The sequence below is a fragment of the Equus caballus genome, chromosome 6 (genome assembly GCF_041296265.1).
Source record: "Equus caballus isolate H_3958 breed thoroughbred chromosome 6, TB-T2T, whole genome shotgun sequence".
Lineage (NCBI taxonomy): Eukaryota > Metazoa > Chordata > Mammalia > Perissodactyla > Equidae > Equus > Equus caballus.
This window is the reverse complement of record NC_091689.1, coordinates 54710114-54720641: the sequence shown is the minus strand read 5'-3', so window position 1 is coordinate 54720641 and position 10528 is coordinate 54710114. Positions and strand designations below refer to the sequence as shown.

At 38.1% G+C, this 10528-nt stretch overlaps 1 long non-coding RNA gene across 2 annotated transcripts in view; it reads left to right on the top strand.

Moving 5' to 3' along the window:
• The first annotated feature begins 982 nt into the window (after positions 1 to 982).
• The window catches only part of LOC138924906 (uncharacterized), a 40844-nt gene continuing 31298 nt past the window's right edge, over positions 983 to 10528 (top strand). For both annotated transcript variants that reach the window (XR_011440251.1, XR_011440252.1), the window contains exon 1: positions 983 to 1126. This is a non-coding gene — a long non-coding RNA (uncharacterized lncRNA). The remainder of the gene's footprint in view (positions 1127 to 10528) is intronic.

Genomic DNA, 10528 nt, shown 5'->3' with positions numbered 1-10528 from the left:
CTACAGCTTGTAAGCTGACGAAATACTCTCTGCCTTTCGCCTGGGGTTACATTGGCAGCTAACATGTCTGTCTTGCCCCATAGACTCTACGTTCCTATGCCCCAGAATAATGGCTCCCTGCTCTTTATGGCCCTGCATCCCATGTACCGTCTTGCTCATGCTTAACCCGTGGAGACTTTCACTCGCTATTAACTAAAACGTGTTGACTATGTTTTCTTTTCTCCAAGATACCTTTTGAGCACTTTGGGATTCTTGATATTATTACTGTGAAAGAAGAAATATATGTCCTGTGCACACTCTGCCTGTTACCAGAGGTAGCAGTTGTCATCCAAATAGATGATGCTCCCACGTCTTTTCTCTGAGAAGCTACTGATAATTCCATATATAATTATGGTGAAAAAAATTATATAGAATTGAGTGTAAAGGATAATTCCTTTTCAATTTTTTAGGATAGGGTGGGAATTCAAACCAAGGGGCTCATTTTTAGTGACAAGTGGAGATGGGTCTTTTACCATCCTTGTTATTCAAGGAAGTATTAGGAAGTGGGAAAATGGTATAGTTTGTAGATATTTTTCATGTGTTTTAATTTGCTTTAAGTTTAGAGGTTGACATTTTCCACTTGTTTCCAAGTGAGAGTCTGTCTGTGTCAGTTAACTACTGCCTGATTGCAAACTACGCCAAAATTCAGTGGCTTCAAACAAGGATCATTTACTTAACTCATGAGTCTCCAGGTTAGAGACTGCATGTCTGGGCATTTCTGCTGATCTCGGCTGATTTCCCTGACATGTCAAGTGATCAGCTGACCATTGGCTGAGGCAGTTGAGCTCCCAGGCTCTCAAGCTCCAGCAGGCTAGCCCAGGCATGTTCTCGTGCCAACAGCTGAAACACTTTTTCACAGTTATGCATATGTCACATCTGCTCACATGCCATTAGCCAAAGCAAGTCACGTGGCTAAACCTTGAGAAATGCAAAGTCACCTGGCAAAGTGGCCTTGAAACAGGGGAAGTGAAGAACTGAAACCATGAATGCAATTAATCTACCGAACTCCTCTCACTCACCATCACATCCCTCACACTGAAGAAAAAAAGAGGTTCAGAACTTTGGCTAGACTCCATCATGGAGGAACGTGAGTAGTTTTCCTTGGTCCTCTCAGGGGTCCTCTGCAACGTGGTAGGAAGATCACAGGACTGAAATCAGAAGATTGGGTTGGAATCCAGACTCTCCCACATCTTTGTGATTTTGGTCAACTCACTTCAGCTCCACAAACCCCAACCATAAAAGGGGGTTAAGATTACCTGTCCCACAGTGTTGTGAAAATCAAATTTGACGATAAGACTATGCATAGTGCTTGGTATAGTATCAGCTCAGTAAGTGTTTTCTTTACGGCAAAGATTGGCTACTCTCTTATGGATACAGGTGGTAGAACTTCTCTTTTTCTTTTGCCTTTTACTACTAAGAGGAAAATATTACTCATTTTAATCAAATGGATGACACAGTCATCTATAATATTGAGGCATACACCATATCTACGTCATGTGTGAAGGATGGCTTAGGAACAGTAATAAGTTTATATCATAGAGCATCCAATATTACCATCGTTATTTCACCTCCCAAAGTAACACGGTGTTTATGAGTTAAAGTTTTTTCCAATTTAATACATTTAAAATTCCTTTCTTCATTTGTAGCATCTCGATATACTCTACTCCAGCTTCGTTGATGTGTGGAGATTCTTATTCATTATTTAAGGTCCCTATTAAGAGCATGGATGTCAAAGTCTTTCCACTTTATGGGTATTGGCAGGGCCAAGAGTGATCATTAGAGAAATTTAAATTCCATTAATAGCCCAAATATGTAAGCTACATTAAGAACAAATTGTTGCATAATAAGTAAATACATTTTCCCCACTAGTTTGCTTCAAACGCATTTAGTAAAAATGATCAGGGATGGCTTTTTGAGATTTTATTTTAATGTTTGTAAAAGTGTAGTGGGACCATTAAAAGCATTTGAAACATTATAGAGTTTAAAGACGAACATATTTTATCAGCCTCTTATAACAGGTTCTTTAATGTAGTCTTGTCTGTAATTTTGAAGCTAAAAGCACAGTTTACATTTAAGATGGTTTTTCCCAGCATTGCAAGCTCCATCTGTGGCAAGTTTCAATAGCTGCCCTTTCTCTTCCTAACCTTATGGACTCGTGAGGTCCATCAAGCAAAGGGTGGGGGAAGACTGGGGGGGCTGTGCATTATTACTGTCAATCATATTTTTCAGTGAAACATATTTAATATTATAGAGAAAGTCAGCTTATAATCAAGTGTTTAGGTTAAATACCCTGAGAAATAATCAGTTCTTTTTGTTGTCCCGTTAATCTCATTTAAAGATTTCTTGACTCCCCTTACGCCTGTATTTCTCTCAGACGTTAAACAGAAGTTGTCGTTATGTTGTTGTCTGATCTAGTCTTTATTTAAAATTTTGATGTTTTGTTCATTATGGATTGTTTTCATTAATCATAATTTTTAAAAAAATGTCTTAAGATACTATCTCAGTTATTGAGTTTTTAGGCATCCCCTTAAATTTTGCACCCCCAACAGAAGCCTCACTCACATCCCCCTAGTCCTGGTTCCGGGCAGTTTTACAAGTCAGAATAATATGATGTTGAATTTTGTACCCACTACCAATATCGTTTTTCAGAGAGAATCAGGATTTAGGAAGTGGTGTTGAGAAAGGAATTGTAGCAGTTAGCTATTGCACTGTTACAAACCACTCCAAAGCACTCATTTATTAGCTCCCAGTTCTGTGGGTCAGCAATGGAGGTTGTGCTCAGCTGGGTGGTTCTTCTGGCGTCAGCCAGGCTTGCTCATCTGTCTGTGGTTAGCCGTGAGTCAGGGAGGCAGTTTTGCTGATCTTGGCTGGAAGTGTGGAGACTAGGGTGAAACAAGTGAGGAATTGAACTTTATCTTATAGGTCATGGGATGCAGAAAAGTTTTGTGTGGGGGAATAATAATAATAATGTTGTCATGAGATCTGCATTTAGAAAGCTCACTCTGAGAGTAAAGTATGCAGGTGAAGTGGAGGGAAGAGTTAGAAGGCTGCTCTGCTGGTCTGAGTGAAATATCTTCAGGGTCTGAATTAAAACAGTGGCAATGGAAAAAGTAAGGAAGGGGACATGGCTGTGCTATATTAACAAGGACATTCATGTGACCCAGGCTCACACTTTGCATTTAGTTGTCATGTTTCATTAACTTCCTTCAATCTGGAACAGCCCCTTAGGTTTTCCCTCAACTTTTCTGACCCTGGCACTTAAAGAATAGCAAGCTGGGGGCTGGCCCTCTGGCTTAGTGGTTAAATTCAACACACTCTGCTTCAGCAGCCAATGTTCGGTGTCTGGGCATGGACCTATACCATTTGTCAGCGGCCATGCGATGGCAGCGACCCACATACGAAATAAAGGAAAATTGGCACAGCTGTTAGCCCAGGGTGGATCTTCCTCAAGCAAAAAGAGGAAGATTGGCAACAGATGTTAGCTCTGGGCCAGACTTCCTCAGCAAAAAGAGGAAGATTGGCAACAGATGTTAGCTCAGGGCAAATCTTCCTCAGGAAAAAAAAAAAAAGTGAAAAAAAAAGCCAGTTCTTTTGTAGAATGCCTATGGATTTACAATATTTGGTGATTTTGAATAATGCTCCTATTTACATCTGGCTGATATATTTTGGTGTGTACATGTATGCATTCCCCTTGGCTATATTCCAAAAAATGGAATTTCAGAGTATGTTTATACTAGATTACGTGGTTAATGCGAAACTCTTTTTTATAGTAGTGGTACCAATTTACATTCTATTAGCAGTTTTCCATAGGGGCTGTACGAATTTACATTCCCATTAACAGTGCACAAGGGTTTTTTTTTCTCCACATCCTTGTCAACACTTGCTATCTCTTGTCTTTTTGATGATAAGCATTTTTTTTGAGAGTTTTAAAGTATTTATTTGATTTCTCTATGTGATCACAGCTATGATTTTACATCAATACAGTCTGTTACTACTCACAAACGGAATACATATTAAAACAAAAGCACTCCTTTCCTCCTTAGAGTTATGTAGTGGGTGCTGGGCTTCCTGTGAACAAGGGGTCCCTTGAAGTCTTTGAACTATCTGAGGTGCTATCTCATTGTGGTTTTGATTTGCATTTCCCTGATGATTAGTGATGTTGAGCACCTTTTCACATACCTGTTGGTCATGTGTACGTTTCTCCGAAAAAATGTCTATTCAGTTCTGATGTCCATTTCTTAATTGGATTTTTTGGTTTTTTTTGATATTGAGTAGGATGAGTTCTTTGTATATTTTGGAAAGTAACCTATTATCATACAGATAGTTTGCAAATATTTTCCCTCATTCTGTAGCTTGCGTTTCATTTTGTTGATCATTACTTTTTCTGTGCAGAAGCTATTTAGTTTGATATAGTCCCACTTGTTGATTTTTCTATTTGTTGCTTGTACTTTTGTTATCATACCCAAAAAATTCCTCCCAAGACTAATGTGAAGGAGGTTTTTCCCTATGATTTCTTCTAGGAATTTTACAGTTTCAGTTCTTATGTTTAAGTCTTTAATCCATTTTGAATTAATTTTTGTGAGTGGTTTAAGATAGGAGTCCAGCTTCATTTCTCTGCACGTGGTTATCCAGTTTTCCAACACCATTTGTTGAAGAGACTATCCCTTCCCCACTGAGTGTTCTTGGCTCCCTTGTCAAATATTAGTTGACTCCATATATAGGGATTTCTTTCCGGATTCTTGATTCTGTTTCAATGGTCTATGTGTCTACTTTTATGCCAGTACCATACTGTCTTGATTACTATAACATTGTAATACAGTTTGAAATCAAGAAGTGTGATGCCTCTGGCTTTGTTCTTCTTTTCAGAATCGCTTTGGCTACTGGGGGTCTTTTGTGATTCCATACAAATTTTAGGGTTGTTTTTTCTATTTCTGTGAAAAATGCTGTTGGAATTTTGATAGGATTGCATTGAATCTGCAGATAGTTTGGGTAGTATGAACATTTTAACAATAGTAATTATTCTGATCCATGAACACAAGATATCTTTCCATTTTTTTGTGAATTATTCAATTTCTTTCATCAAAGTTTTGTAGTTTTCATTTCTTCTTAAGTGTTTTATTTTATTTTGATCTTGTGAATGAAAACTTTTTTTAAAATTTCTTTTTCAGATATTTTATCATCTGCATATAGAAACACAAATGATTTCTGTGTTGATTTTATACCTTTAAACTTTGCTGAATTCGTTGATTAGTTCCAATATTTTTTTGATGGAGTCTTTAGGATTTCTGTATATAATGTCATATCATCTGCAAACAACAACAGTATTACTTCTTCTAATTTGGATGCCTTTTATTTCTTTGTCTTGCATAATTGATCTGGCTATAACTTCCAGTACTATGTTGAATAAGAGTGGTGAGAGTGGGCACCATTATCTTGTTCCTCATCTTAGAGGAAAAGCTTTCAGCCTTTCAGTATTGAGTATGGTGTTGGCTATGGTTTTGTCATATGTGGCCTTTATTATGTTGAGGTATGTTCCTTTTATACCCAATTTGTTGAGTGTTTTATCATGAAAGGATGTCGTATTTTGTCAAATACTTTTTCTGCATCTATTGAGATGATCATACGATTTTAGTTTTCCTTCTATTAATATGATGTATCAGATTGATTGATTTGCATATCTTGAACCATCCTTGCATCTGAGGATAAATCCCACTTGATCATTGTGTATGATCATTTTAGTTTTCTGTATTTTGATTTGCTAATATCTTGTTGAAAATTTTTACACCTATATTCCTTAGGGATATTGATCTGCAGTTTTCTTTTCTTGAAGTGTCCTTATTTGGCTTTGGTATCAGAGTAATGCTGGCCTTGTAAAATGAATTTTGGACTATTTCTTCCTTTTCAAGTTTTTTGGAAGCATTTGCAAAGGATTGATGTTAATTCTTCTTTAAATGTTTGGTAGAATTCACCAGGAAAACCATCTGGTCCTGTGCTTTTTGGTATTTGAAGGTCTTTGATTACTAATTCAATCTGATTACTTGTTATTAGTCTGTTCATATTTTCTTTTTCTTTGTGATTCAATCTTGATAGATTGTATATTTCAAGGAATTTATCCATTTCTTCCAAGTTACCCAATTTGTTTGCATATAATTTTTAATAGTAGTCATAATCTTTTCTATTTCTGTAGTATCAGTTATAATGTGTCTTCTTTCATTTCTGATTTTATTTTTTTGATTATTTTCTCTTTTTTTCTTAGTCTAACTACCAGTTTGTCAATTTTATTTATTTATTTATTTATTTATTTATTTATTTTTTTTAAAGATTTTTTATTTTTTCCTTTTTCTCCCCAAAGCCCCCGGTACATAGTTGTATATTCTTCGTTGTGGGTTCTTCTAGTTGTGGTATGTGGGACGCTGCCTCAGCGTGGCCCGATGAGCAGTGCCATGTCCGCGCCCAGGATTCGAACCAACGAAACACTGGGCCGCCTGCAGTGGAGCGCGCGAACCCAACCACTCGGCCACGAGGCCAGCCCTGTCAATTTTATTTATCTTTCTAGAAAACCAGCTCTTAATTTCATTGATCTTTTATATATATTTTTGGTCTCTATTTTATTCATTTCTGCTCTGATCTTTGTTATTTTCTTTGTTCTGCTTACTTTGAGCTTAGCTTGTTGTTCATCTTCTAGTTGCTTGGGGTTTAAAGTTAGGTTGTTTATTTGAGATCTTTCTTTTTTCTTAAAGTAGGCATTTATTGCTATAAACTTCCCTGTTAGAACTGCTTTTGCAGCATCCTATAGGTTTTGATTGGTTGTGTTTCCATTTTCATTTGTTTTAAGATATTTTTGATTTCCCTTTTGATTCCTTCCTTGACCCATTAGCTTTTCAGGAATGTTTCATTACTACATACTTGTGAATTTTTCAGCTTTCCTCCTATTGCTGATTTCTAGTTTATATCATTGTGGTTGGAGAAGATATTTGGTATGATTTCAGTCTCCTTAAATTTGCTAAGATTTGTTTTGTGACCTATCATATGACCTATTCTGGAGAATGTTCCATGTGCACTTGAAAAGAATGTGTATTCTGCTGCTGTTGGTTGGAATGTCCTGTATATGTCTGTTAGGTACATTTAGTGCAAAGTATGGTTCAAGTTCAACGTTTCCTTGTTGATTTTCTGTCTGGATAATCTATCCATTGTTGAAAGTGCAGTACTGAAGTTGCTGCTATTATTGTATTGTTGTCTATTTCATCTTTCAAATCTGTTAGCATTTGCTTAATATATTTAGGTGCTCTGATATTTGGGTGCATATGTATTTATGATTGCTATACCTTCTTGATGAATTGATCTAATTATCACTATATAACGATCTTCTTTGTCTCTTGTTACAGTTTTTTGAGTTAAAGTCTATATTGTCTGATATAAGTATAGCTACCCCTGATCTCTTTGGGTTTCCACTTGTATGGAATATCTTTTTCTATCCTTTCACTTTGAACCTATGTGTGTTCTTAAAGCTGAGGTGAGTTTTCTTTAGGAGCATAACATTGGGTCTTGCTTTCTATCCATTCAGCTACTCTGTGATTTTGATTGGAGAATTTATTTGATTTACATTTAGAGTAATTATTGATAGGTGAAGTCTTACTAATGCCTTCTTTTTTTTTTTTTTTTTTTTTTTTACTGTTTTGTAGTTCTCTTCTTTTTTTATCTCTCTTGCTGCCTTTTTGGTGAGTTGATGATTTTCCATAGTGGTGTGCTTTGATCTCTTTTCTTTATCTTTTGTGAATCTACTGTAGGTTTCTACTTTGTGATTATCATGATTATATAAAACATCTTGTATATATGACAGTCTATTTTACACTGACAACAATTTAACTTCAATTGCATTAAAAAAACTCTAGTCTTTTACTCCTCTCCTGTTATGTTTTCGATGTCACATTTTACATATATTTATGCTGTGCATCCATTAACAACTTGTCATAGCAATAGTTATTTTTAATACTTTTGTCTTTTAACACTTATACTAAAGTTAATTAGTTAACACATTACTATGTTACGAGAGTAGAGTATTCTGAACCTGATTATGCTTACCTTTTTCAGTTTGTTATTTATTGTTATGTTATGAATGAGAATCCTTTAATATCAGTTTGAAGAACTCCTGTCAGCATTTCATGTAAGGCAGGTTTAGTGGTAATAAATTCCCTCAGCTTTTGTTTCCTAGTGAAAGTTTTTACCTGGCTTTTTTTTCTGAAGAACAACTTTGCTGAGTAAAGTATCCTTGGTTGGCAGTTTCTTTCATGCAGTACTTTCAATATAGCATCCCATTCTTACGTGACCTGCTCAGTCTCTACTGAGAAATCCACTTATGGCCTCACAGGTTCTCTTGCATTAGAAAAATTATTTTCTATTGCTGCTTTTAAAATTCTCTTTTTGCTCCTCTGGTTGGATAATTTCAACTGATGTGTTTTCAAGCTCACTGATTCTTTCTTCTGCTTGATCAAGTCTGATGCTGAAACTCTCTGTTGAATTTTTCAGTTCTGTCATGTATTCTTCAGCTCCAAATTTTCTGTTCGATTCTTTTTTGTGTTTTTTATCTCTTTGCTGAACTTTTCATTTTGTTCTTGTATTGTTTTCTTCATATTGTTAAATTATTCATCTGTGTTCTTTTGTAGCTCTTTGAGCATATTTAGAACAATTATTTTGAATTCTTTGTCAGGAAATTCCTGAATCTCCATTTTTTGGAATAGTGGCTGGAGGTTTACTGTATTCCTTTGGTGGAGAAATGTTCCGGGCTTCTTCATGATCCCTGTAGCCTTGAAGAAAGAGTCTCTGCATCTGAAGAAAGAGTTACCTCTTCTAGACTTTCTAGAATGGCTTTGGCAAGGGAAGAGTTTCACCTGCAGGTTCAGCACACTGGAGCATGCTGTGACCCAGGATCTAGTGGTGCAGGGTGCCAGCGTGGGAATGTGTGATGGCACTGGGTCCAGACATGCATAGTGTCTTTTCAGCTCAGGGTCCACAGCATTGACAATTGTGTAGTTGTTGGCAAGCATTGTGGGGGTCCTCAGTGGCTGAAAGGGCTGTTGGGGTCCTCAGTGACACCTCCAGGTCTAGCAGCTAGGGACCAGGGCAGCCAGTGGTGATGACCAGAGATGGTGGTATGCACACACTTGGCTGTCAGGGCCAGTTGCATGGGGCTATATAGTGGCAGGGGCCGGTTGCAGGCACACACATAGTGGGGGGGACCAGGGCAGGCAGCAAGGACTGGGGCCAACTATGAGCTCACTGATAGCTGCAGTGGCTCTGGCTGCCAGTGTCCTCTCCTGCAGCTTCACAATCTCCCCCTCCTCAGATGTGCATGCTGCAGTGGAGGCCAGTGATGGAGGTTGGGCTGGGGGTATGCAGGTGCAAAGCTAGAGGGGCTAGCTATAGGTGGACGTGGTGGTGCAGGCCAGTGACAGAAGATATGACCTGATTAGGGCCCACAAGCAGCTGCAGGGCCATGTCTGTCTGTGTGCTCTCCAGAGGCTGTACATTCTCTCCCTGGGCATGTGTACTGCAGTAGAGGCTGGTGAGAGGCGTTGGGCCAGTGACATGCAAGCACACAATTGCACACACAGCCATGGGGGTCAGTCATTGGGATCTAGGCTGGCATCTTGCACTCCTGTAGCTGCAGAGGCTTAAACTGGCTCCTGATGTGGCTCTCATACTCCGTTGGGGGCCAAGGAGAGAAAGGGGGCAGGAGTTAGATGGCTGGCTTCAACAAACATGAATCCCTGTGTGACCAAAGCTGGTAAATTTGCAGGGGTTCTGTAGCAGCTATGCTGGCTGTTGATCACTTCTTCAGTGGCTACAGCTGTTTGGTTTGTAGAGGAGATCACTGTGAACTGTGATAGCTCCCACAGTGCCCCTGCTTTTCTTCCTTGCTCCTAACCATGTCTACGTCTCTCAGCTTTGCTGGTTTGGATGGTATGAAACTGAAATGAGAACTTCATTTGCTGCCCTGGAAGGCTGGAAAAGCTGGTTGCTCGCCCCACTCTTTCTTCCTTGGTGAGGAGAACTCTTTCCAGCTGGGCAGTTCCCTCTTGTGCTGAGAAATGCTAGCTTGGGGGATGGGATGAGGCAGGCAAAATGAAGCTGTCTTCCTTCTCTTCTTGTGTGGTTATTCTCAGGGTTTTTTGTTCTGCTGTGTTGCTGGAATTTCTTAAGTGGGCCCCAGAGCTTTCCCAGAGCTGTTTTTGTTCCTGGATAGCTGTCTAATTGTTGATCTTTGTGGGGAGACAGAGGCTGGGGTCTCCTACTCTGCCATTTTGGTGACTTCACCTCAGAAATGCTTTAGTTGTATGCACAATGCTCTTTAACATGTCTTTGTAAATTTATTCCTGGTTTTTTAATTTTTTTGATAATCATAAATTTAAGTTACTAAAAAAATTTATTTTTCTTAATGTTTGTTGCTGGTGTATATAAATATAATTTTTTTTCTGTGTTGATCCTGTAT